The following is a 27,910-nucleotide window of genomic DNA, read 5'->3' on the forward strand; positions in this document are numbered from 1 at the left end:
GTGAGAAGGCCAAGAGCAGTGATGACGGCGAGGCTCCCTGTAAATCCAGCTGAGTGAGGAATGCGTTTCCCTCCCTAGGATTGCTGGATCAAGCAGAATTTTATCTGAACTGGTGGACGAGATAAAACCAAAGCAACTGGAGATAAAAAAGTTATATTTGATCACATTTTCTAAAGCACCTGAGGAGGCAACCTGCAGTCCTGACTCTCCAGGCGTCTGACGTGCAACCTCTATGGCCCTTGCAATGAAATCAGCAGTAGAGTGGGAATCAGCAGTGTGCCTGGGCTTCATCTTTTGCATGGTCAGGAGGGGCCGTGATGGTCATTCCCAGAGGCTTGGAAGCACTCCTAGAGCTTCAGCTGTGACCTCTGAGACTCCAGCCTCCCACTAAAGAAATTTTCCAAGTGTTCTAAAACTCCTGGAAGGGATGAGAAGGCAATTTGTCAGGCAGGTGAGCATAGAATCATATAAACGTCATTGCACTGAAAGACCAGGCTCAAAAAGTGGGTTTTGGATGTCCTTCAATGCACCAACTCCATATGCTGAGGACTAGCAGGAGTAAATTTAAACAAACAAACATACAAATAAATAAATTACCAGCTAATATAAGATTGAAAGGTGAGACTTATTATCCTTGTACCAAAAAGTCCCAGATACTCACAGGAAAAGACAGAGCACAAAGGAAGCTCAGCCCCAGAAAAGGGGAGTACATTTTGTTAAAAGAATCGCTCTTCTTTCTGTTCAAAGGTAGAATGTATTTTTCCAAAGGGTCCAAAAATTGCTTTTGCTGTTATATAGCAGTGAACATTGGGAATAGCTATGGAATGAGAGTTGGTGTTGCCCAGATGAAATCTGAAGGCCACATTTTTTTAGCAGCTGAGGAAAATAAGTTTTATAGTCCGGGAACAGCTCAACAGTTCCTTCTCTGAAGCATAAAACATTTGCAGGAATCAGTGGGGGTCCTGGCTGAGAAGGGAATGGAATTCGAGGTTGAGCTTTGTAGCCCTATGCAACACTGGCGTGTAACGTGCTGCAGATCTGTAGTTGGGCAGGCAAGGCCGTGGATGGACTTCATGGCTCATGTACAGATCCTGAACCATGGGATGTGGTGGGCTGTACAGACTAATGCTGTTGCACTTGGTCTGGACATGAGTTCCCACACTGCTGTCCCATAGATCTGTCCACTGAAGAGCACTGACTGATGGAAGAGCTGAGAGGTGGCCTATAGACTCAAAAATTATTTACCATCCATGCCTTGCCCATGGAGGGACACACAGATTTCAGGCACAGCCACAGGTGTTTGCACACTGACCCAAAAGAGCCTGAAGAGCAAATCCACCCACTGCCTGCTCGAGGAGGGGATGGAGTCCAACCCACGTGCTGCTCTTGGCATCAAGCCTGCTTATGGGGAGCAATGAGAGCTCCCTCCCCCTTTAGCGTCAGACAACCAATAAAAGGCAGTGGACGTTGATTTGGAAAGGAGGAAGGAAACTAAAGAAAAGACAGGCTGACAGTGAACTCTGAGGAGGCTCACTGAACTTATGGAGAGGAATTGCCCCAGCTTCTAGAGAGGTGGAGGAAATTTCATGGTACCAAAAGACACCATGGGAACCCCTGCATGGTGCACACTGTAGGGTGCAAGGATGTGTCTGGATTCCAAAAGGAGTTTACTTTTCGGCTGTCAATGCAGTCCCTTGATTCACAACTTGGTTTTGTTTCTCTCTTGACTTGTTTGAAACACATGTGCAAACTGGCCAGAGTTTTGCTTTTCATACTGTTCAAGGATGATAGGAACACAAAGTGCCGTCTCATGAGTTTTGTCGACCCGATTCCCTTCCAGAAATTTGCTCACATCTGATTTTGTTTCCTCTGCCCACTCTCTGTAGTCACTGAGTTTCCAGTGTCATTTGCCTCCTACACATGCTCATTAACCCATTTCCCTCCACCTCTGATCCTACAATGCCCATTTTATCCAATTAATGGTAGGAAATAAGTGGGGGTTTTATGACAAGGGTGTGAAGTTCCGTCTGACACTTTGCATCTTTCCAAAGAACAATGCTTTCTCAATAATTATGTTCAGATGACCATTAAGTTGGTGCTGCCACAGTTCTCCCTTCAGTTTTAATGAATATAATAAACAGGAATGAACTTCTGCTATCTGCAGCTGCTGCCATTGTCTGTGAACTGCACATTGCTTCAGAGAAGTTTATTTTAGCTTTAAACCTCTTTCAAACAATGTGCGAGAGTGAAAAAAAAAGAAAAAAAATGTTGGTGCATTTTTGTCAGCTCTTGCCTTTCACAGATGTTTTTAGCATGAGAAATGCAACAGGACAATTAAAAAGAAGCTTCATTTTCAGAAGTACTTGGGAAGCAAGACTCTGGTGAAGTCCCAGGGTTCTGAAAGCGCTCAGAAATTTGTCAGCTCTGGGGTGCAAAGTCTCTCCCTGGTTGTATGACCATGCAAATCCCAGAGTAGGAGAGTACTGTGGTAATGGAGTGCCGGTTTTTCAGTTATATTCAGATAAGGAGAAAATCTTGGCCTGATGATCTCTTTGTTTGGGAAAAATCTCTTAAGCTTTTTAAAAATATCAGTCTACCTCAGTAATGCTTTGCACATAGTACCCTTCAAGGAGGGGTTTAAGAGAATTTTATAATACTTTTCAGCACTAAGAACAAACCTATGTGGGACAAAGACCCTAAGAGTCATGGTACATGGTCCCTGCTCTGAGCAATAACATTTAACTGACAGCATTGCAAATGGACAAATGTTTATTCTCATCTCATCAGAACTGAATTCTTAGTCTGTGTATTTTGACCCTTGGTTTTTAAAAAATTTAAACAGATTTTTTTTTATTCAAACAGATATGCAGAACCATTGCTGCATATACTACCTTTAGTCACCATAGTTAAATTGCTCTTCCCTAAATATTTTATTTCAGATACTGGTGTCTGTGAGAGTTCTGAAAAGTTCTAGAAACATTTAGTTTAAAATTATCATTATTATTATTTTTGTTGTTGTTGTTATTATTATTATGTACATACAGCTTTTGCAGCATTGTGATTAAGGTTGTGTCAGCAAGTAACATTTAAAAGTCAAGTTTAGGGACTTATAACTCGCTGAAGCAATTCACTCGGGGTTAAAAGTTGGCTTTGCTAGCAGTTCTGTGGGAGTTAGCCAATATCTTTGAATTTTTTGGCTTCTCTTGGCTTTGAGTCACAATGTGACTGAGACATGAGTTTCTTATTTTCTCTGTTTAAAAAAGGATCTGTTGTCTTCCCTAATATAAGGTAGCCCCAATTGTTAATGCTTGACCTAAAGTAGTTATATGTTTCTTATTCATAGGCAGAAAATTTGTGAATTACAGCCAGATTAACTGAATAACCAAATCCACATTGTGCACTGTTACTTACTATTGTTTTTCATGAAGGTGGCTGACACATCCCTTTGTAATAACATTTCTGCAGGACTGACCATAAACACAAACCAAAACACACATAAGGTGTTTTGAGATTTAATAATTCCCTGAAGGAGCAGCATGCATGCATAGCGTTATTTGTCTTGCACATACATGACAGAAAAAAATCCAAACAGTTTCACCTCCAAATTAAAATCTTAGGTGATGACTTGACAATTATTTGGTTGATTTGCACAGCTGGTGGTTTTTGGGGTTTTTCCACCACTTTTATGCCTAATGGCTTAAAAACACTGAAGCCTCTTTCATCTGAGGCTTTTCAAGGGTTATAGTACGGCTTGCAACTGTCTGGAAGGCAGATTCTCAAACCATTGGTTTTTATGAAACATATGTTGATATTATACCATGGGCAGGTAGCTGTTTGCTGTCACACTACGTACATTAGTGTAGGGCTGTACATGCAGCCAAGTTACCATTGTGGTGTTGTCATTTGGAAACTTCACACCTTTTTTGTTTAGCACTATCATGAAAGCAGGTACTGATTAGGAATATATAAATTTACTTAATTTCCTTTCATGGAGGTATTTGAAGTGTCTTTGTATTTTGATGAGAAGGTGTTCAGAGGAGTATTCAGTCCTCTTGTGGTTACTATGAGATTTCAGATTTACCCCAAAACCCTGCAGCGTCCTCTGCCAGCTTCTACTGTTCTATATCTTAGAGTTCTCAGATTCACTCCAAGCTCTGCTATGGCAGTAAGCTTGGAATTGACCAGTCTCCTTTCCAGGAAACCACCAGCTACATGCTCAGGAAACAGGACACATCCTCAGTGGCTGTTCTTCAATAGGATCCCCTGAAAATTTGTTTTGGTTCATGTGAGTTCTGTGATAGTTATCTTAAGGCCTCGTTCTCCTACTTATCATGGGCGAAGATTTTAATGATCCAAAGTGGAAGTCTGGCATTGGGAAGAAGTCCCTTGAGGGGTAAGCTTGTCTTTGGGGAACAACTTGTCATTTGTTTGTGAGAACCAGTAGAGATGGCTGGAGGAGGGGATTAGGGAGGCTGCACTTCCCAAAGAGGAAGGTGCCCGGGAAGCTGCTGCAGAAGGAGGTGCTCACTTGGGCGTTCAGAAACAGCTTCAGAAGTTTCAGTCTGTAGTGAGATTGGATGAGGCTTCAGCAGTTGTCAAACCCCAGAAAGAATGCTTTCTGTTGCTTTTAGATTTTACTTAATATACAACTTAAAGATTTATAGTCTTTATGCTGTAGCACTATCTATGATATCCAACCCCGGACAGATGATGGGGTTTTTCTAGACAGATGATTTCTATCTTCTGACTGGAAATGATGGCCTCTCCTGCCTTCCCCAGCTCAATTTGCTGGCATTGTTGGTAGACCAATCCCCCAGTCCTCTCCTCCCAAGCTGAAGAACACCAGTTTCCATCCTTTCTATCCACTTCATTGCCCTTTGTGTATATCCACCTCTCTTGGTGCAGCGGGTTGAGAGGGGCCAGCTGAGGTAGCTTATGGAAACCTAAATTCATCCTGTGCTGTTTTGTGAAATGTTTACCCGTGGCTGTTTCCTGGGCTTTAAGAGAAGGCGGGCAGCAGTATTTTTTTGGTACCCACTAATTAAATGCAGTTTGAACTGTGTTGTTTGTGGTAATGTAGTGAAAATACGGCCCCTGCTGTGACATCTGCAGCTAGACAAGTGACACCACCCAGCCTCTGGTCAAAGCAATGTTTTCAATTCAGCAAATAACAGCTAAAACACTGTAAAGACCTCAGAAAGACAGAGACAAATGAAAGACCAATTTCTATTATTTCCATAAAATGTTAAACAGGGATGAAAAATGCATTTTTTTCTTTTTTTCCGGAAAGATAATTTATGGACATTAAATATTCTTTGGGATTTCTTTACGTTATGTTTTTTTGAGAGAAAGGATTTTGCTATTCTGTTGAGTAGTTCCAATGTTTACAAAGGGAGAAGAAACTTCCTTGTGGAAATTAGCAGATCTAAAGATTTGGAAGTAATTTGTTTTGTGGTATATGCAGTTGTCTTCCTAGTGTACGTGTTGCTTAATTTAAAAAGCCAGCATAATCCTTGCACATAACTCACTAAGATGTTAGAAAATGCAACTGAGGCTCACAAGTTAATTTTTAGTTTTTACAAGGGGCAATGGTGTCACCTCCAAAAGCACAGCTGAGAGGATCTCAGATTCCTACGCTCCCAAAAAGGAGGGCAATGCTGAAAAGAGTAGAGAATTCATGAATGTTGCAAAAATATCAGAGGAAGTGAAATGACCTTCCCCACTGTTCAAGCTTAGATGACTTTCTCCATGAGGGTTTAGAACTGTAAAACAGCTGTATATGTCTGGCTGAGAATGGTAATGCAACCAAATGGAAGCCATGCCATGTAGTGAAATCATACATTTGGTAAATGGGAGAGCTATAAATAGTTTTTTAAGGCCTAAGAATTATTAAAGGAGAATTTATACCTGGATATGTGCTCCTTCAAGAGCTCCAGCTGCTCAATAGCTTGTTTTGGACTACAGCACAGAACCAAAGGTAGAGCATTTCACAGATGTGCTTTCACCCTTTGCAAACACACTACTAGAGATCATTGAAGAATGTTGCCAACATACTGCCAGGACGCTGTGTGTTGTAGGTTTCCATAAGAAGCTGCTGCCAAGACAGGACACTCAGTCTGTTGGCTTACAGCATAACTACCTCCCAGGTTATCCACGGAGGTCTGTGCTCCTCAGTGTGCTGGCAAGGTGGCAGCTGCCACAGAAACACCTGTCACTCAGTCAGGTAACAAGCTGACCACTTTTCCTAACATTAATGTTCATGTGCCTCTCTCCCACCCGGAGTATGATGTGGGGCAGAGCAGTAGTGCTGTCTCGCAGCCGCTACCGTGGAGCACGTTCCAGCATTGTTCGGTGCTGAAAGCTGCCTCCAATTAGCCCAGCTGCACCTCCTTATTAGGAGCAAAGAGCCAGCTGCCAGTCAACGTGATGCTAACCACAGCATCCCGCCTGCCACCAGCCAGGGAATCTGGTGTGTCCTGGCCACATCAGCTCCACAGCCAATTGGAACCCCCCTTCCACGAGATTTAACCTTCTCCAGTCTACATCTGCAATGAGCTTTAATTTCCTAAAGGTGTAGAGAGCTGCTAGGATTTAAGAGGTCTTTAGTCAAATGTTGTTGATGCCAAGGGGTTCCGGGTGCCAGCTGGCACAGAGCTTTTGTAAAGATCCCGTCTGAAGGAGCCAGTGCACTCCAGACTAGAAGTGTAAAGCACCTCTCAGGCTGCAGTTGCCTCTTTACGTTGCAGATTCCCAGAACTTTTGAAAGGCTGACCCTATGTACCTGAGGGATACCATTCATGACACCTGTCTGATCTACCAGAAATTGTTGGAGAGCAGCAAAACTGGGCACAGTCACCTGTTGAGCCATTCAGGTTAAACCCAACCTGGACTGTGCAGCAGCACCACCAGCTCCCTGCCCTTACATTAAGTGCCAAATGAAGTCCAGGGTAGCTGAACACCCTGCGCTAAGCAGGGAGCAGGGTCTGGTTGTAGGACAGGCACACCAGCGCTGATCCAGAGCCACAGCCCTTGACTCTGGGGCTCTGCACACAGATGAATCTATTGAATCTATTTCCCCTGCACAAATTATCAGAGTTATCAGTCAAAGCTGAAAGGTCTTCTTGCAAACAGAACCTCAGCTCCTACAGCACTTGGTAGCTTTCGTAATGTCAAACTCAGGCTGCTTGGCCGGGTCTCACAAAAGGGGCCTTGATCCCCTTGCACATGAGCTGGCTTCCTCCTGGAGCACAGTGAGCAGGGATGCTCCCATCACAGCTCCCTCACTGGAAAACTCATCTGAAAGCAAGACCAAAATGCGGCTGGCAGCAGCTCAGTTATGCACCTCTACTAGGCATTGGCTGGACTCTTTCAAAGAAATAAATGTTAGCAACAGCATTCAACTTACGGGTTCCTTACCTAGAAAGGTTCTGCCACAAGACTGTCCCATAGCCTGGCTTTATCTTCTGCAAGAGCCATGCTAAGTCTCTGAAGAGGTACTTGGGAGTTCAGCACTCAGGCAGGGCTCAGCATCCAAATCTACAGCAAGCTGGAAAGCACATGAAACCAAATTACTCAGATTTTCCCATCTGTGCACATGTGCTTAGCTGGTTTTAAATTATCAGTGTAAAGGCCTAGTAGCTTCGTAATGTACACACACAAAGATTCCCACAGATTTTTCCTTTCTTTTTCTTTCTTTCTTTTTTTTTTTTTTTTATTGAAGCCAGCTGAGTAAATTCATAGGAAGTTGTAACAGGACAAGTGAAATGTATACCCACATTCCCTGGGAATCCAAATGCCTTTAACACATACTGTATTTCATGTGAAATTTATTTTAGAAGACATCAGAACAGTGTAACTTTTTCATCATGGTATTTTGAAGCTATCACTTTTGAATGAAATAAGGTGACAAGAAAAAAAAGAAAATGTGAAAATCCCAGAACTTGATACCCCTCTCCCACATTCTAAGAGAAGAGATTAATTTCTCCATTTTTCCAGGTCACTTTCAAATTTATAACTAATTACAGAATAGCTTTAAAATGCAGCCCAAATTTAAACAACCATGAGTGAGAAGCAGCTGGAATGACACTTAACTGTGGAGTTGAGTGTTGTCTTGTGTTTATTCTCTATTTTGTCTCTGAAGTTTTTGCAATCCACTATCAGTTAAGTGAAAACTGTTTCTGCTGTGACAGGAAAGTGATGTCTGAGCGCCACATGAGCAGGGACCATGCAGGTGGCTGGGGAATCCCTCTGATAACCGGTGGGGTGGTGAAGCCACTGAAAAACAAGATCCATGCTGATTCCTTGGGCTGAGCAGACCTGCTGTTGGTCCCAGCAGACATGTCCATCTGCATGGCCACACTGGTGAGCAGCCTGGTGGTCAGAAGCAGCTTGCCAGTCCCAGCATTGGAGAGGCAATGGTACCAGGGTATCCTTCACCCAATTCCTACCCTGGCTCCACTGCACTTTATATTTAACCTTATAAAAATCTGGGAGCCAGACCTTCAGCTTGGGTAAGGGGCTGATTTATGCTATCTGAGGGATCTGAACATCTCCACAGCCATTTCTTTGTTTGTAAAATAAACTGAGCTGAGCTTAATGAAATTTTGTGCGATGACTTTGGTGAGTTCTGCATTGGATGCAGTAACATTTAGACTGCAGCAGTGAGGGCTGATGCAACTGGGCAGGCAACCCCTACATGTAGAGATGGGGCAGTGGTCCCTGATGGGAGAAAAAAACCAGCATATCCTTGGGGCTGGCCCTGCCTGCTTATACAGTTTGTAATGGAGGATAAATGGTCAAAAGGGCATGATCCTTCCCCTCTTGAAGTCAATGTGATATCCTGCACCTGAATATGAGTCTGGGTTCTCCAGGAACAAATAGGTTTTGCATCCATTCTGAAATTAAATGATTTGTTATTCAGCTACATGATAGCTGTGTAAATGTATATGCCACTTAATACTGCATGAGCTACTTCTGCAGGGTTTTGCCCATGAATTTGCTTGCTGCTGAGCTGTGAGAAATTCCATGCCTGAGTAAAGTCTGCGGGGCTGGGCTTCAGGTGTTTTTTTGGTGGGATGGCACACTCCCAAGAGTGCATGTACAGCAAAGGGACTTGTCCCACTTTGTGCAGGCAACTAGACCTCCTCTTGCTCATCTCCCAGCCCCTTCTTTCACTAACTGGAACAGAAATGTACTTCAGCAGAGCTGAGTTCAGGCTTTGAACCCTGGATCTCTTCCTCAAACATAGCTTTAGTTGGCATGTTCAGCAAACACAGATCTGACCCCTTCTCCCACACCTTGTCCTTCATCAATGATATTGCTAATTGCAAAGCCTGATTTTGAAATGAGCCCTGACTTCCAAATGAGCTCAGTCCCAGCATGTTGACCATCACACACACATCCAGCAAGGATTCCCTGCTGCCTTCTGAAAATAAATACACTTAAATGATGGGGAGACAAGGCAATGACACAAAGGCTTTAACTTACAAAACTATTTCTTTGCAGTAGTTGAGGATCATTTCTGAAGGCTAAGGTACCTTGTTTGTGATTGCAGTTGAGAGTCCGAGTTGTGGGGATCTGCCCCACAGATCCATGATCTGGTGTTGTATGGCTGAGTTTCCTCAGAGGCTGGGGGAATTGGTCCTTCTGCTTCCACAGAGGTTCCCATGCTCGTTCAGCAGAATGTAGGGTCTCCCTGCATGGCCACGCTCATGGCCGTGTGTGAATAACACTTTGCTCTTTATTTAATTGTGAGTTTTGCTCACTTAGGCAACTTGTGGTGGTCATTGGCATTGGTTGTGTTCCATGTGCAGGGAAAGGATGAAGAAATGAACCAGGAGCAAGGTTTGCAGTAATCTGGTTTTCCAGCACTACTACTCATCTGTTCTCTTTAGCTTCCCCCCATGACAGCTCTTTGCACAATGCCCATGCCCTCTTCTTTTCACACTCGCTACTGGTTGGGTTTGCTATACTACATTCCTGGCTCCAAAATCCATGTGGGACTTTCATCTTGGATGAGGGAGCTCAGCACCAGGCCAGGTCAGAAGAAAACACAGGAAATGGTGCTTTTCTTTTGGAATTTGCTGACTCAGCAAAGCTGAGCAGCCTAAAGGAGAAGCTTTGATTTCAACATGGTTCTGCTGAAATGTGGTGGACTCACTGCCTTCTCCCGTTTCATTCCCCTACTTCACCAGCAGGGCTGACAGAACCAGATCTCCTGGGCTATCTGAGGCCATGAATCCCAGCTGGACCCACAGCCCAGCTTCACCTCCTGGAGCATTTTGAAAAATGTAGACTTTGCTTCTAAATGCCTTATGAAAGTCCAAAGAGCAAAATCCTGCCTGAGGCTGCCCAGCTCCTCTCCATGCTATGCAGGATGGGGCCTTTCCCCTGTGACATGTGGGCTTGGCCCAGCTTCCAGAGGCTTTGTGCCCAGGACTCACACACTGCTCAGCGCCTGCGGCTCTCACACAGCTGATGTGACAGCCCTAATCACGCTGAGAGCCTGACAGGGGCTTAGACCTCCCCAAAGGGGGGCAGCTGTAGGTACAACCAGGGGATGCTGGCTCCTTCCTTCCCCCACCTCTTCTCTTACTGATTCCTCAGCCACCTTTGCAACACTGCACAGAGGTCTTTGTCCTCTCCTCATGGAAATTATGGTGGCTGCAGTCTGTCCCTGCTGGAAATAAGAAAAGTTTGGGGTTGCAAGCATGTGCCCCTCCTGTCTTGTGCAAGGGAGCCCTGAATCTTGGAAGAAATTCCTCTCCCCACTGTCTCCCTAAGCAAGGGGAGACATTCATTATCTTTCAGGAGCAGTAAAGTGTTCTAAATGACCTCAGCTATTGCCTCTCCCCCCCCCCCTTTTTTTTTTCTTTTAAGGAGATCACCCATAGTATCTGAGTGTGCATCCTTGAGAGAAACCATCTGGGGTGCCTGTTATCCCACCAAATAGAAGTACCTGGTCATTTGCACCCCAGGAAGAGAGTACTGGATTTTGCTTTCAGAGATTTGCTTTTCATGCAATACTTTCATCCCCTTGTCAAATGCTCAGAACTGAGAAGGTCACAGGGCTTATTATATTGGCTATATGCAGGCAGCATGCAGGCTTCCCAGCAGAGCTCTGTCAGTGCAGTTCAGGCCTGACCATAGCTCCCCTGAGCTAAATCTGTCATTTACGCTTAGTTTTCTATCCATGAAAAATATTTATTGGGGCTTGAGTTAAAGTTGCCAGATGAAGCCTTTGTCTGGTAGTTAAGGGAGCTTTCTAGGATGCAAACAGAGGTATTCATCCTAATACACTCATGTCAGTCAATAAAATAAAATCTCTCCTAATACTGCAGAGGAGCTCAAATCCTCAGGTGCTCCCTGTCTAGCTTAATAACATCATCACTGAGTTTTCTTGGCTTGTCTTCTTCTTGAAGTGAAACATGCCAAAATGCTAATGACAAGGGATTTTTAAAGAGTCAGTGATTTGTTATGCTGGAAAATGCATGAGTGTGGAAAACAACGGTTTTGGAAAGCTCACACAGATTGCCAACCTCCCTCAAAGTTTTAGCTGAGACCTTGTAAAAATGGACTGTCAAGGTTATCAGCTCACCGACAATAAACAGTTGAGGAATGCAAGGTTTTGTGGGGAAGATACAGCTCTAAAATATTTGCTGGAAAGACACTGGAGGAGGCTAGCTTTGGAACCTTCCAAAGATAAGAAGCCATAGCAATATTTATTGTTTACATGTAACTACCATCCTTCTGTCTTTTACAAGGGAGAATCATTTTGCAAGAATTTGAAATAAAAAACTCATACTTAGATGGTTCTGATTAGGGACTCACAGCAAATGCTGAGCATTTAAGGTTAAAGCCAAAATCTGGTCCAAACCAAGACAGTTTGGACCAGCAAACGCCAGTCCAGTGTGTTTGCTCCTCTAAGGGTACTAATCTTCAGTGAACCTTGCTGGGCTGGTAAGCTGTTGCTGCCTCAGCCATCTACCCCACTGCCCTGGGGAGGTTGTCGTTCCTGGGAGGTGAGTTGGAAGAAGGGAGGGTCTTCTCCCACTCCTGCCCTCACTAGCCTGATGAAGGTGAACTCAGCCCACAACAGCAGACAGTGAGGTAGCTGACCGAGGCACCAACCCACATTCTCCTCCATCAGCTGCTAGAGGGAAGGGATGGGGTGCCAAGATGCTTATCTTGCACCACCCCAGCAAGATTCTCCAGAGCCCATCTTCCAAAGCCCTTGGTGCCTGAGGTTTACTGTATAAAAAGGATTACAGAGATTTCTACCTTAAAACAATTTCATTTCAACCCTTGTAAACCTACACTTTGTATATCAATACCCCTTTAAGAACATGCAGAGATTTGGGGGTGTTTTTTTCTCCTGTCTTTTGCTTTGTGGCATGTTTGTTCTGAGATCACCTTCTAGGCATCTTCTATTAAAATATATGTGACAAGCACCAGATCCACTTTCACGCAGCTGTGCAGTATGTTATTTTTCATGTTAATGCACTGTTACAATTCTACTGAGTGCAGTTATCTACAGATCAAATTTGCCACATGTGCTCTGTGTTTTTTGGCTACCAGGTCAAGAGCAACAGGGAGAAGGAAACGATGGTTGTGTGTTAACTGTTCGTGTTGCCTTCATGAAACACGGGCTTAATATTCAGGCAGTCAGAGGAACTTTTGCTTTGCCCCACCTGCCCTCTTGGTTTTTTGTTTTTTTCTGTCAGCACAGCTGACTGCTTCATTGAGATTTAAAACCAAACAGACTGTTATTACATGAGACAGAGTCACTGTCTGCCACCAGGAGATGATTTAATGTTATGTGATACACAACCTTACTCTATGCCCCCCTACTGTTTTCCACACAAAAATCATTCTCCAACTTGCTTTGCTGTCAGGTTTCACCTAGGAGAAAATTTGAGTCACTGACTACAGCAATGACAGCAACCAGAAGTAATGATTAAAGACCTCCTTGTCATCATTGTGCCAGATAGTTGTGGGATCATTGTGCCAGATAGTTGTGGGTGAAAGGGGCTTATGCAGACACATTCAAACTTTATTTACCCCAAGCCCAGCAGCTGAATTCTGCTTTAGATAAGATGCATGCAGTACACAGCAGGACTACACGTAGAAGTGGCTAACATAGCCTGAATCTCAAGCTATGCTATTAAAACAAGGAGAAAATACTAGCTTTGGTGAAATGCTAGATATCAGCATAGTTGGGGTTATGCTTTCAAATTGCTCCTAGAAATGCAGAGGGAGCTTTTAGGGTTCCAAAAAGGACTCAAAGCAGCAACATACTAGCAATGCAGCCTATCTCATATCAAATCTCTCTAATGTCCACTGTTTTTTTTTGTTGCTGTCTGAGGTAAGACGTACAACATGTCTATGTCTTTGCTCCATTGCAGACTACTTATTTAGCTCACCTAATTATGAACCAAAGTTGCACTTCCTTAGGGTGAGAAGTTTGAAGTGTTATTCATCAGTTTTGGCCTTTTAAGTGGAATAATTTCTTCCCAGAGCCTGTTACATTGCCTTCTTCAAGGAAAATAACATCTGCAAACTATCTCCATCTCCTGGAGAGAGATTTCTCTTTTGCAGCTACCATTATTCTGTTATTTCTTCAGGTACCAGGAGAGACCTTGCCTCTGATTTCTGTTTCCTCATTTTCTCATGGTCTCGGATTGACACACCAAAGCAGTGGAAACTATTTCCCAGACTTTTCTATGACTGTGGATTGCTGAGTGTACAAGAAGATGCTTTTTCAGTTCACACTTGATAAAAAATCATGTCTCATCCATAAGTTAATTATTTGAGAATGTCACAATAATAAACTTTGACTTCTTAACCTTTTCCAGAAATTATGCCAAGACTAAATCCTGAGGCTGCTTTCTAGCTACTGATTAGTAGCTAGAATCTGACCTTTTCTGTCTGTGCAGAAAACAGAGGCAGCAATGCAGCTCTCCATGCTGCTAAAGTCAGCTTGATTACAGCTCCATCTTTCTTTCCAAGCACCATTAGCCCTTGGTTGTTTTGGTCTGTCTCCCTTTTTCTTTTGAAGAAAGACACGGACCTGAGTTAGACTTGGAAAAACTTCAGAACATCACTACTGCTCACAAAGTAGTTTAGCTTCATCTTTCCCTCTGCTCACTTCTTACCAGTTGCCAGCTCACTGCTGTTACATCTCACCACCTTTGAGTAGTGTGTTGTGCAACAGGGACTGTCTCTTGGACACATGCTGTTTGTTCTGCCAGCCTCTTCCAGGAGAGAAACATCAGTTATAGAGAGCTTAGAAGGGAGTTTAATTATGTGTTTGTTAAATGAACATGCCAACACGTACCTTAAACATCCTTTCAAGATAAGGTTGAAGAGTGGCATTCTGCCTGTGGAGCAAACAGTGGTGAGGTCTTTGATATTCAATGATTGTTGGGGAGGTTTGTACCACCTATGCACTGGACCTGGAGTACATGCTGTCTCCTGCTTTGATGTCTAAGGAGCCATGTCTTGCAGACAAATGAAGTTGTCAGAACGACTCAGTTTCACCCCAAGACACACACTTTGTGTAAATCTGCTCTGCAGTGCAGAGCTGGCAGCAGCAACTGCACTGAAGAGCTTTGTTTATCACATTGTTGTGCTCTTATGATTACTCAGCCTCAAAATTATGTGTTCTTCAGGAGTGACGGGGTTTGAGACTGTCAGTCAAAATTTATAATAAGTGATGTTGTTTTTATCCCGCTTCAGATAATGCTAGGGAGGATGTTCCAAAAATTGTTGTTTGTCATCTATGTTTTACAGTTTAAAGGTGATCTCTTTAAGCTATTATCCCCCTGCCACTGTTGCAGAAATAGTGTCTTCTTTTTAAGGTGTTCAGAGTCATCTGCTGAGCACTGAGCTGATGACAGCCTTGTATTAGTTGCTGGAGGTTGCCTGGAAATCAACCCCTCCCAGTTTAGCTTGTCGTGTGCCTTGTCGAAGGCTCTTCAGGGAGGTGGTCAGGTGATGCAGTGGTCTTGGTGGGCCTCTGCCAGGGAGGATGGAACATCAGGGCTGTCTTGCCCAACATCAGCTATTTCTGTAGGCTGACGTTTGCAAAACTCAAGGTGCTGACAGAAAAAGTCCTGCCGAAATTCACTGCAAAAATGAAAGCATCTCCCCCTTGCAGCTCTCTGCTGAGAGTAATTCTTGTCTCAGAATTACCAACCAGCCTTGGCTCAGCACTGGCAGGAGCCAGCCCTGGAGCCTCTGGCTTAGCCTCTGCCATGCACTGTTCAGCAGCTGCATAAGACCAGCTTTGCTCTGTCCTTTAGGCTGAACACTCCTCCTGTGGTCCTGTCTGCAGCTTTGGGCCAGAGACAGCAGTTTGCTGCTGAGGAATAAGAAAAGCTGGTGGCAACATCTTGAAACTCCTGCCACCATGTGCTGAGTGGCTGTGACTCAAAGACTGTTGGCTCTGGAATTGCTCTTAACTGCACCTTGGGAAGCAGCATGATCTCTCAGAGGGCTGAGCAGCAACCCCTGACATTGGTGGAACTTGTGGGGTTAGCATTTATTTGCACTAAAGCAAAAGGGAACAGAGGCCAGTCTCTGAGTGCCACAAATGTGAAATTACTCACAAGTTTTCAGAATGTAATTACTTCTCAGTTAATCAAGGCCCTTGGAAAGGCTCTGGACACTTTTTACAGGCAAGTGATTTTTGTGTTAACAACATTTATTTTGGTCCTTAACATGTTTAGATTGTGAGTAAACCCTTAGATGCTATGCAAAATGACAGCAATTTATGAAAAGCCTTTGGAATTAAGACCCAAACTAGTTTTGCACTACAGGCATGATGGATTAATCGCCATTTGGTTCTGCATATAAGCAGAAAGTCTTTTAAGTCAGTTCTGTGCGGCAGAGGAAGTCGGTGGAGCTTTGCCTGTAACGTGAGTAATGAATCTTGGCTGGGATGAGCATTTTGGAGCCACAGTTCTGCAAAAATTCAAATCCCCAAAGGAAGTACGGTAGCATGAAGACCTGCAAATAATGGATTACAGTAATCCCACCAGGAAGTGATAATGGCATGTATAAATATTTGCCTTAGTTGATTGCAAATTATATCCTCCAAAAAGATGTTTGTCACTGTCATTAGTCATTAGCATTTTCTAAATGCTTTACCAGCTGTTGGGTCGTGCATAATGAGGACTCCATCTCTACCAAGCATGACCGAGGTGTCTGGATGGGATGAGATTAGATTTTCTATGTATTTTTATTTTACTGATTATCTTATAATCATATAATGTTTGGGTTGTAAGGGTCTTTAAAGATCATCTAGTTCCAAACCCACTGCCATGGGCAGCAACACCTTCCACGAGTCCCATCCAACAAACCAAAAGCCTGAACTGTCAGTCTGGAGTATTTTGCATAGTGTGTGCAAACCATGTGACCATGGAGTGATATTGTGGTCATATAGAAGTCTGCATCTAACCAGAAGATGAAATAAGATTGGATTCATATGCACAAGAGGGGGATTCTGTTGCCCCAAGCACTGCCACCCCATTTTTAGTGGCCTTGACTCTTCAGAGTCCTGGCTGAAGGTGGGGATGGCTCTGATGAATGAGAACAACCTGTAACAGCAAAAACCACTGGCAATTTCCTAGTCAAAGTCCTATCAAGCCTGGCTAACTCACAGCCTTTTACATCTTTCAGATTCCAAGAGGGATTAAGTCTTCATTGTCAGTCTAGTGAAGTAAGTTGAAACTCAGATGAAGTTTTAAATCAAAAAAGAAAGATCCTGCAGTCTTCAACAGAGGCAGCAGACTAGGAGAGAATGGGATTTAGAACAGAAGCACAGCCAGAAATCAATGAAGCTTTTATGCCATCCCTCCTCATTTATCTATAAATCCCATTCTTTCAGCTGTTTAGATTTTATCGGAATTAGGTTTATTTTATAAACTAGTTTAGGAAAGCTAGTGTAAACCCCTGTAGAGATACCTGTATTTTGGTTTAAGACTGGCTACAGAGGGTAAGCTCGCACCTGAGACAAAAACTCAGTTAAAGTGGTACTGCTTTGGCTTACCTGCATGGAAGGTAGAGAGCAATAAATAAAAGGTGAATTTAAAGTGTTTGAGATAAAACCTATTAAACCCAGGGGTACTTGATTTTGTTCGTAGATAAAGGAGCTTTTTGCTTAATTCAGTGTTAAAAAAAAAGTTACTTTATTTCAGAATTAAACCTTCCATATTAGTATTTAATGGCCTTTAACTGATCTGTTTGAAATCCATGTCTGTAATTTGGCTTTGTTTCCAGTGTATGCAAACCCTTTGTGTGTAGTCCAGTTCAGGTTTTCTGGAAGAAGAATGCAGAAAAATATTCTCACTAAGCTACGTGAAAATTACTTACGAATTTTTCAGTAAAAGTATAAGCCCTAGGTAACTTCAAAGCATCAGTCAGCTGGGTTCTCTCAACCCTATCAGTTTATACCACTTGCAGATCAATCCCTTTGCCTGTGGTTTATATTGCTGGTTTTGCATTATTCCCTGCTGGGGCGGGGTTCCAAGCATCAGAAAAGCATTCTGTCTTCTCCCACATGCAAGGGAGGTTGAGGGCAGATTTGCTGTCAAGGTAGCAACTTGTAACCTGCCTCATGCTCCTGAGAGGACTGTATTTTTTCCTGCTGCTTCTCAGGCAGGAGCTGGGTCAGATTCCTGCTCAGAGCTGTTAATGGGTGCACAGGGGCTCTTCTGCTCAGCAAACTTTCGCTTTCACCAGGTTCTCAATGACAGGATGTGGTTTGCTGTGTAAATGTAAAGGAGAGAGGAGGATCTGGCCCTGTAGGCTTTCAACTCACTTCTAAAATACCCCAGGGTCTTTGGCTGTGCAGTTCATCTGGCTTTTTTGCTACTGTCATTTGTTAGTGTGGAGGTGACTGAATGCTCATCAGAACATTTCCTACTGCGTAGAAATTAACTTGCTAATTCAGGGGAACATACATTTACCAAAACATCCTCTCCATGACAGTGACTATTGGAGGTATTACAGGAAAAGGTGCAAACAAACAAACTGAATAACCTTCAGGGCAGACAGTTATGAGTGAGCCTGCCAAACATCCTTGTGTTGAATGCTTAAATACATACCCACATTTATTCGCATTGTAGTGCCACAGCAGAATTAAAACACTGAATCAGTAGCTATAGAAGATGCCACATTCAGAGATACAAGACTGATTCTCTACTTCTTTAGAATTCAGAGAAGCAAGAATTAAAAGACAAGAAATAAAAGCTGGTGGAGTGGGGATTCAGGTCAGCATTTGGTGTTCTTGTTCTTGTGGCAGGCATCAGACTTGGTTGAAGACCACAAATGAAAACTGATGCTGATATTCCTGATTCTTTTCCCTCCTGTGGGCTGCAATTGTGTGCCTGCATTTCTCTCAAGATAGTCAGCACAAAAATGGGTATAATTTTAAAATCTCCAAAGTATATAAAAATAGCCAAGTTTTAACATTCCTTACCTCTTTCCTTCACTCTTTCCTTTCTCTGTCTCAGGTTTTCATGCTCTACTGTCTCTACTCTGAGCACCTAAGGTGGCATTAGCCCATGGCAGAGGTGACGGTTTTCCTCCTTGGGCAATTAGTTATTCCAGCTGTTCTGCATTTTTGGAGATATGGTTTCACAGCTTGTGTTGCAGCCTTATTGTATGAAAGAGTAATGTGACAAAGCCTTGGGCTTCAGGGTCATTCCAGAGAGCCCACTCCATAAACATGTTCTGTCCCACATCACATCCTGCGTCTGGCTTAGACAGGCCTTACCTTTGCCATGGACCCCTGCTGAGACTGTGGTGTGGACTTGCTGGCCTCTAAAAGCTTGAAACATTTCCTTCCTTCCTTCCTTCCTTCCTTCCTTCCTTCCTTCCTTCCTTCCTTCCTTCCTTCCTTCCTTCCTTCCTTCCTTCCTTCCTTCCTTCCTTCCTTCCTTCCTTCCTTCCTTCCTTCCTTCCTTCCTTCCTTCCTTCCTTCCTTCCTTCCTTCCTTCCTTCCTTCCTTCCTTCCTTCCTTCCTTCCTTCCTTCCTTCCTTCCTTCCTTCCTTCCTTCCTTCCTTCCTTCCTTCCTTCCTTCCTTCCTTCCTTCCTTCCTTCCTTCCTTCCTTCCTTCCTTCCTTCCTTCCTTCCTTCCTTCCTTCCTTCCTTCCATTTCTTTCTCATTCCTGATTCCCCCTGTGTATGTCCACATGACATCTCTGAAAACTTGTTGCTGTAGCAAATGTAGTTAGTCCTCTAATTTTTTTCAGGTGTAAAGGTCATCTGAATCTGGCTGCCAATGCAGTGTAGATGGGTGCTGCAGAAAGTGTGAGCCTGATCCCTGTAGTGATCTGCACAAGTCTGACCTGGGAGAAGGGATCTGGGCTGTTTCAAAGACTACGGTAAAGTTGTCATATAACATTGCAAGATACTTTCCTGGCAAATGCTGCTGTTTGTATATGAACACATCAGGAGAACCCATGAGGAGTTTATGCCCAAACAACCTTTGACATGTGTGTATTGTCTCAGGGAAGAGCAGTGACGAAGGGTGTATCTGCTCTTCCACGTGGGAACATGCCAATTTGTCACCATCCGTCCTGGTCTGTACTGCACAGGTAATCTAGACATCTCCTTCCCACTGCCTGTCCGTGGTGCATCACTCTTCAGGCATTTGGACAGAGGCCCTGTTTCACCTCTGGAAAAATGGGTGGAACTCTTGTTCTCCACTCTCCAGTTCATTCCTATGGAGAGGAGGGGCTGAGGTACAGGATCTGCAAAGTGAATTTCATTTTCAGAGAGCTTTCCCAGTTTCCCTAGTCCACCTGGACCCAGGGAGGGGGGAACTCCCATTGAGATCTGGGAGGGATCAAAGAGCAGGGGTTTTGCCTGAGGGGAGCCATGGGGCAGCACTGCCTGTGGGTGATCCAACACCTGCGCATTCCCAGAGCTGGCAATCAAAGGCTGCATGGCCTCGAGCTGAGAGTGTCTACTTTTTGTTGTCAAACTTACAGGTTCAATTAGAATTGAGGGGTTTTGGTTTTTCTCAGATTTTTCTATTGATAACTTTTCCGTTCATCTCAGTCACAAGACTGACTCAGTCAGATCATGACTTTTTCATCTGCTAATAAAATTCAAGTGATACAAAATTTCTTGGGCACGATTTGCAGGTGGTCTGCATCAGGATAAACCCATAAAGACAAGGAACAGATCAGTCCCATCATATTTCTAAAAAGTCGTATGCTTTCGTATCAGGAAGTAAAACCTAAAATAAAACCTTTTTTTCCCATTCCCGTAGCTTTAAACCAGTACTTACATTGGAATCACTTATAACTAAGTCATGACACTGTCATGAAATTAGTAACATGGTTGTAAAACAGTTTTCTTCCTCATTGTTTTAAGTTTAATGATATCTTGGGCATTGTGGTTGGAGCCAAAAAAAGCACTCTTCTCATATATTCTTTAGTCAGTGCAAGTTTTCAACATCCTAGTCTTTATATTGCAATATTTTAATTATTGTTTACTTTATTTAATTGCTCTTTTCCTAAATATACATCTTTTCTCTCCACTTCAAGGCTTTTGGAATTTTTCCAATCAGTCCAGTATCAAAGAACACTTACAGTCTTGTATTTAAACTTCTCGTGCTTGTAAACTAAAACCTGTACAAGCCCTAAGGCCAAGGCTTTGGCTGTATGTTCATAGCTGATTTTTTTAATGTATATGCTAATTTTTTAGGGAAAAGGTCTCTTGCAAAAGTAAGAATCTTATCAGAAAGTTATGTTTACATTTTCAGATTGGGATGAAAAGAAAAAAGTGAAAAATCTGAAGCTGATAAATGAAATTTCTTCATCTTTTATTTTCCCCCTTCCTCCCCGCTTTGTTCTTTTTTTTTTTCTCATGTCATCTCAATGAAAGGAACATGAGAAAAATACTGTGAAAACCAAAAGCCTTTCTATTTCATGTGGAACAAAAAAAGAGCTTTGTTATTTTATCAAACATAAGAACATTTGGGAGATCACAGTTTCCTTTTGGAATTTTATATATATATATATATATATAAAGAAGAATCATGAGACAAGGCCCAAGCACTGAGGCACTTTAGTAGTGATTGAAGGCTTTCTGTAATAGTTTGCAGGATGTCTTTTGTTTGAAGAACTCAAGGCACTTTCCAGGAGGGTGATCTTGAAGACTCTATCTGGTGGGTACACACCACACTCAGTGAAGTCCATGAAGAAGGAGAGGGGTGGCATCACCAGGATGCTTGCATGAGTAAAAATGCAAGTGATCATGTTCTTAGCAAGGATTAGCAAGTGCTGTGGTGGGACAGAGGCTTCTGTGGGTGCCAAGGACCCCAGCCTTCACCTGTATGTGTTATGTGTGGTTTCGCTTTGGAGCAAGTCATTGCTGCTCTTGCAACTGCTCAGTCCTGTGCCATGCACTCTGGGATGACCCTGCTTGAGCAGGGAGGTTGGACTAGATGACCCACAGGGGTCCCTCCAACCTGACCTGTCCCTTGATCCTGTGAAATCTCATGCAATTGCATGGGCAAACCATGGTCTGCAATGCTGGGAAGGTAGAGCAAGACTGAGGGGGCTTCCAACCTGCCTGTTCCCTGCACTGAGCTCCCCACTGCCTTCCAGGGAAGAGCTCCCACATCTCATACCCACACTGACACTGCCCATCAGCCTCAATTCTTGCAGTGACACCTAATTGCAATATACCTACCTGTATTTTTGGTAGTTATACCTCAAACTGTAATGGTCACTGACAGACAGCTTTCAGGAGAAGCAAGCCTTAGAGTCATTTTTGCCAACAGTGTAGCACTGAGCAGAACATTAAAAGATGGGGTTGCAAATCTCTTAATAGTAAACTTTCTCATGAGATTTTTAGCAACCTTTGTGTCTTGTCCCAGCTGGATTTTCTATAAGAACATTTTTTCTTGGGGTATTTTGTCACTCTCAGTTTCAGATAGCAAGTGGGAAAACATTTATTCTAACATCAGAGAGGTTGAAAAAATGGTCTAGTAAACTGAATCCTGGAACGAAATGGAAATTGAGGGGGTTTGGTTCTATTTAGACTCTTTCCCTCAGTAGTCCACAGAAAGAAATCTGACAGCTGCAGAAATAAGAAGTGAAGAAAGCTGCCCAGACTTTTGGGACATATAACTACTCTCTTGCTGTTATTTCTTGTAGTACACTGTCTTTTACTTTGTCAGTCTACTTTTAGGCAACCCAAGTAATAAGTCTTCCCCTTCTTCCTGAAGACACAACAATAAAGTCAGTAGATCTCAGAGTTAAGAATTTTTTTCCTGACAGACAGAATATTTATTTTTCTTTTTTTTCTTGAACAAGTTATCCCAGCTGAGCTCAGCTCTGGTGGTAGCTTCGTTCTCCCTTGTAGCTCTCGAAAATTTCAGCCTTCTCTAACCTATTTCAGGGCAGTTTTGTGCTAATGAACTGTTGGGCTAAAGGTGTGCAGGTAAAGAGTTACCATGGCTCTGTTTACACACAGTAACTTGTCAAGTTGATGTATGCCTTACATGTGTCCAAGTTTTTAAATCCATTCCTGATGTTCCCTGGTTTAACTGGTTGGCCCAGTTCTCTTCAACATATTCATTAATGACTTGAATGTAAGACTCAAGGGAACACTTAAATTTGCTGGCAGCACTAAATTGGGAAGAACTGTTGACTCCCTTGAGGGAAGAGAGACCCTGCAGAGAGGACCTCAAAAAATCAGAGGCCTGGGCAATCACTAACCATATTAAGTTTAACAAGGACAAGTCCTGGAGTCTGCACCTGGGACAGGGCAATCCTAGTTGTGTGCACAGACTGGGGAATGAGATCCTGGAAACCAGTGCCACAGAAAGAGACTTGTGGGTGCTGGTCAATGGCAAGTTGAACATGAGCCAGCAGTGCCCTGACAGCCAGGAAGGCCAAGCGTGTGCTGGGGAGCATCAGCTGAGCAAGGGAGGGGATTGTACTGCTCTGCTCTGCACTGGGACAGCCTCACCTACGATGCTGCGGCAGTTCTGTGTGCCACCATGTAAAAAAGACATTAAGCCATTAGAGAGTGTCCAAAGGAGGGCAATGAGGATGGTGAGGGGCCTTGAGGGGAAGCCACATGAGGAGTGGCTGAGGGCACTTCAGCCTGGAGGAGACTGAGGGGAGACCTCATTGCAGTCTGCAGCTTCCTTTTGAGGGGAAGAGGAGGAGCAGTGCTCTCTGGTGCCCAGTGACAGAGCTTGAGGAAACAGCATGAAGCTGAGTCAGGGAAGGTTTAGGTTGGATAGCAGAAAAAGTTTTTTCACTCAGAGGATGGTGAGGCACTGGAACAGGCTCCCCAGGGAAATGGCCACAGCACCAGCCTGACAGAGTTCAAGGAGCATTTGGACAATGCTCTCAGGCACATGGTGTGATTCTTGGGGATGGACTTCTGCAAGCTTCCTGCAAGACTTGATGATCCTGTTTGGTCCCTTGTAACTCATCATATTCTGGATACTATGATTAAAACACACCTATAAATAATAATTCTGTTCCCAAGGCATTTATATTAGTTGGGCACTTCAATTCAGCGCTCAGGAAGGATATGTACAGTTAACTCTTAATCCTTTCTCTTATCTTGGTCGTTCTGTCTTCCTCATCTCATTTGCTGCTGTCTTCTGAATTCCCTGCAGTTTCCCTGCTGCTCTGGCTCTGGGCAGCACAGCACACTACTTCACATGCTCATATCACAGCCCTTTCTGAGCACATCATGAACAGCAGTTTAGTTTTAGGTATGAACACAGCTTTCTTGCACTTTCCATACACTACGTACCAGTTCTGCTGTGGGCAGCTGTTAATTTCTAGACCAATATATTGTGTATTGTTCTCCTAAGGTTTCCTGTTATCCTTTTAACAACTGTCCTTTTCAGAAAGATACACATCTAGAGCTCTGTTGTGTCTCAGTTATCTACAGATCACATATGATCAATGAAAAGCTCTTCTCTATGCCCTGCCAGCTCTGCAAGCCTAACCTGGGATCTCACAATGAAACTAGGATCTTTCTTTGGTTATACATGATTCCCAGGAATCCTGTTTCAGCCTGAGCCTGAACTCCATTATCAATACAATTAAGGTGAATTTGAGCTGCCGTGTAAAGTTTTCAAAAGGGCTTACATGACCTTAGAGGCTGGGGCTTATTTTCAAAAGTGACTTAGTGCACTCAGAAGCCTAAGTGAATTAGTTCTCTATTAAATTGGTCCTCTCTTACAATTTAAATGCTTTTGAAAACGGAATTTAGAGTTCCTTTGGCATTTCAGGCATTTCTGACAATATTCCTAATGTTTTTTAGGTGCAAGTGTATCAGACCTCAGCTAGCACAGAAAAACTGGGAAGTACCAAGTTAAACTCAAACTAAAATTTGAGTTTAGGGCTGTAATGGCCAGAAAACGTACGCTGGAAACTAAGACAATTCAATCCTGAAAGCAGTGAGAATAAACATAAAACCCTTTCAGTCCTGGCTTAAATGTAGTCACAGACTAGGCAACTAGACACACTGTGGTGGCTGCTGTAAATCCCCATTCAGGGACACTCAGTGCAGCTGAAGGAAGTGACAGGACACAGCAACAAATAAGACACTCCATTATGTTAGAGAACATTTTATTTGAGGCTCTGGCATTTTTACTCTTGCTGTACTTGCCTTCACTGTAATGTGCTTCTTCTCTTTGTGCTTCTTAATGTTTTATAAATGTTTCTGGTAAATATGAAACATTTAAAATAGCACAAATTTTAAAATATTAAGAATATGCCAAAAAAATGCACCATAGACAGAAAACAGCAATATTGCTTATGGTTGTGCCAATTTACTCTTGTTTGTCTGAGTTTTGCCTGGGAATATTATTAAATGTACCTAAAATTGAGGTCAAGAGAATTTCCTTCTCAAAAGTTTTATATTATGTCAACTAAATGGACTGTGTCCCTCAATTAAAATGCAATTTAAAAATAATTTTCTGTTTTTCTGTCTTGTTCATTGCGGCTCTTCATTGCTTATATACTCTTGTCAGACAATGTTGATCACAAATAGCTACTGAAATGCTGATGGATGAAAGGTACATTAGAAACAACCCAAGTGGGCAAAATAATCTCCCACAGAATAGTACTAATTCCTTTTGGATTAGAATAGAGTTCATCAGTGCTACTGGTGCCTACATGTAGTTGTCATGGAATGAGACTCGTGTCTGAACTCAGAGTGCACACTATCCTACACTATTCAGAAAAGAAACAAGTCTGTTAGTGATCCAGTCTTACATTGGAGAGAGATATAAAGAGCTACTTCACTTTAAACAGATTTATCTTTTAATTTAGTTTCAAGGTTTTTATTGTACCCTCAGCTCTGCATCAATTCACACCAATGGAGAGAAAGAAGCAGAGATCCTGAAGAAAAAGCACTGTCATACTTCTTCAGTGAACAATCAGTTCACTGAATTTGTAGTTCAAGTTGAGAAATTTATTTTCAGATTTCTTCCTCTGTGTGCTTAAATCTGCTTCTGATCTTACAGGATGTTCATCTTGGCATGGTTAGAAGGTTCCTAAGGTCCAGTGTGACTGCAGGAGCAGAAGCAGGCTGTCTTATGGCAGTGGATCACTGCACTCTCAGGAAGGGATTGATGGGGTCTTTTGGTGTGGTGGGATGGCATAAGGAATAAACCAGGCAGGATCTTGTCTCTAGGTCTTTAGTGTTTATATATTTTTATTCCATGAATTTAGATGGCATTGGGATGCCAGCCCCTCGGTTGTGATGCAGAGATCATTTGATTTTTTAGCAATGTGCATACTTCACAGTCGTTCTCGGTGTGTTTTTGTAATTAGGCATATTTAACTGTGCCTTGTTTTACTGCTGGAGGAAGAATCTCATTTGTCAGCAGTTTTAAGCTTTGCCAAATAAAGGCTTATTGGCAAACTGCGTTGAGCGCTCTGATAATAACCCAACTTTAGAAAACACACACCCTGCTGTGTTGTATTCAAGCCATGGTGCTGTTGAAATTAAAAGGGGAGACAATGCCTGCTTTCAAAAACTGGAGGTTCTTTGTATTCTAATAAAAGCCTAAATTAATGTTTTAAAAGGTTATTGCTATTTTTTACCAGCTAGCTGGCACTGTGTATAAATCTTATTTAGGCAAGGTCCTACATTATTTCACTGTTTTTAACACGTCAGCCAGTATCATACTGCCATGGATAATCAGTTCCTGAAATTCATTAGTCCAACCAGTTAAATCCCTTTTGTTTAGCTTTAATAGCAGGGTATTTCTGTGTATTCAGGAATCTAATATATGATGTACATTCTGACAACACCAGCAGGGACCACAAATATTCTTACATAATCTAAAGGACATATGTTTGGCTTATGGCAAAAATAACCTCATCATTTCTGTGTTTTAGGTTGAGGTGTCCATGTGAGGTCCTTTTATAAGAGCAAAGTAATAGGAACTATGTATAATTTAATCTTGTTGGCTTTTAATACATTTCCTTCAGCTTTTAAAGAGTGCTCTAGGAAATGGAAAAACACACAGTCAGCTATGAAATTCTATGACACTGAAGCAGTCAGGCTATAAAATATTCTTTGCATCTTAATTGCATTTTATATAGCAGTATAACCTTGTGTAATTCTTAACTCTATAAATCCTAGCTCTGCATCCCGCTCTGGCAGCTCGGCGAGAGCGGCAGAGGAATGTTTCCCACAGTTCATTGTTCACTTTGGCTGTGTGGGCAGCGTACAAACGTCAGGACTAAGCAGGAAACTTGCACTGAACTTTGCAAGCTGTTTTTTGCAGACAAAGGATTCTCCTCATCCCTGTGGATGAACCTGATCTCGCACGATGAGATCCATATCTGAGCTCTTTCCAAAACCAGCCGTGATTTGACAGCCAGGTGAATGACAGAACCTGTTTTCTGTAGCTGGTTTACCTAAAGGTTTGGAGGACAGTTTAGAGGAGAAGAGAAGGTAGTTTTATTGGTGTACAACTGTGAGAACAAAGCAGGGCAGGACAGAAGCTAAACACCTATCAGGTGAGAGATCAAGCCAAAGCCAGAATAAACTTTCAGGCACCACCAACCATGTGAAACAGTGACATAATGTAAGTGTGCCCGCAGTGATGCTGGACACAGCAACACAGCAGATGCACTTACCAGTATTTTCTGCCCTCTGATCGTCCTCTTCCAGTACGAGCTGCATCCACAGCCTGTGCCACGCTCACAGCCTTGCACTTGCTTCCTCACTGTAAAACAGAGGCTGAAAAAAGAACACCCCTATGCAGAGACAGGAGACTGTGGTTTAAAAGTGAGGAAAACAGTGGGAGGATCACAAAGCGATGATGGATGTGATCTGTTCAACTCTGTAGCATATTTCTAATAATAGAAGGTTTTTAGAATGGATAGACAGAGGCATAACAGGATCCAGTGGCTGAAAATTGAAGCTGGATAAATTTAGATGAGAAATAATGCTCTGTCTACACTGCAGATTACAGTGCAGTGTTGAGATACATGAACATTAAGTGAGCTAATTCAGAGAGCAAAAGCCATCCAACAGCAGTGGCAGGGAGATGCCAGACTGATATTGCTCAAGGGAATAAAAGAGCCTGCTCAGAGGTCTGTGCTACTGCAGCCCAGCCATTCCCAGCTATCCAGTGAACATTTAGCCTCACCAAGTACCCCAGATCTGCTGGAGGTGCAGCTCATGTCACAGAATCACAGAATGGTTTGGGTTGTAAAGGACCTTAAAGATCATCTAGTTGCAATCCCGCTGTCACGGGTGGGCACACCTTCCCCTAGTCCAGGCTGCTCAGAGCCCCATCCAACCTGCCCTTGGTCAAGAACAAGTGTAGCAAATATTGCAACATATCATCAAGGAATGCTGAAGTTAGTGAGCAGCATTCTGTGTCTTGCTTTGCAC

The 27,910-nt window shown here is 43.0% G+C and overlaps 1 protein-coding gene and 1 long non-coding RNA gene across 4 annotated transcripts in view; one reads left to right on the forward strand and one right to left on the reverse strand.

The window, feature by feature from the left end:
- The window catches only part of MAML2 (mastermind like transcriptional coactivator 2), a 209,331-nt gene that overhangs the window by 86,148 nt on the left and 95,273 nt on the right, over positions 1-27,910 (forward strand). The gene's annotated exons all lie outside the window — the stretch shown is intronic.
- LOC135295534 (uncharacterized) lies at positions 172-27,243 on the reverse strand. 2 transcript variants are annotated; one of them, XR_010357662.1, is made up of 3 exons: positions 27,148-27,243; positions 7,417-7,546; positions 172-418 (listed from the first exon to the last, which is right to left on the reverse strand). It is a non-coding gene; the product is annotated as an uncharacterized LOC135295534 (long non-coding RNA). The 2 variants fall into 2 exon arrangements; XR_010357661.1 differs by lacking the exon at positions 27,148-27,243 and adding an exon at positions 18,779-18,885.

The sequence above is a fragment of the Passer domesticus genome, chromosome 2 (genome assembly GCF_036417665.1).
Source record: "Passer domesticus isolate bPasDom1 chromosome 2, bPasDom1.hap1, whole genome shotgun sequence".
NCBI lineage: Eukaryota > Metazoa > Chordata > Aves > Passeriformes > Passeridae > Passer > Passer domesticus.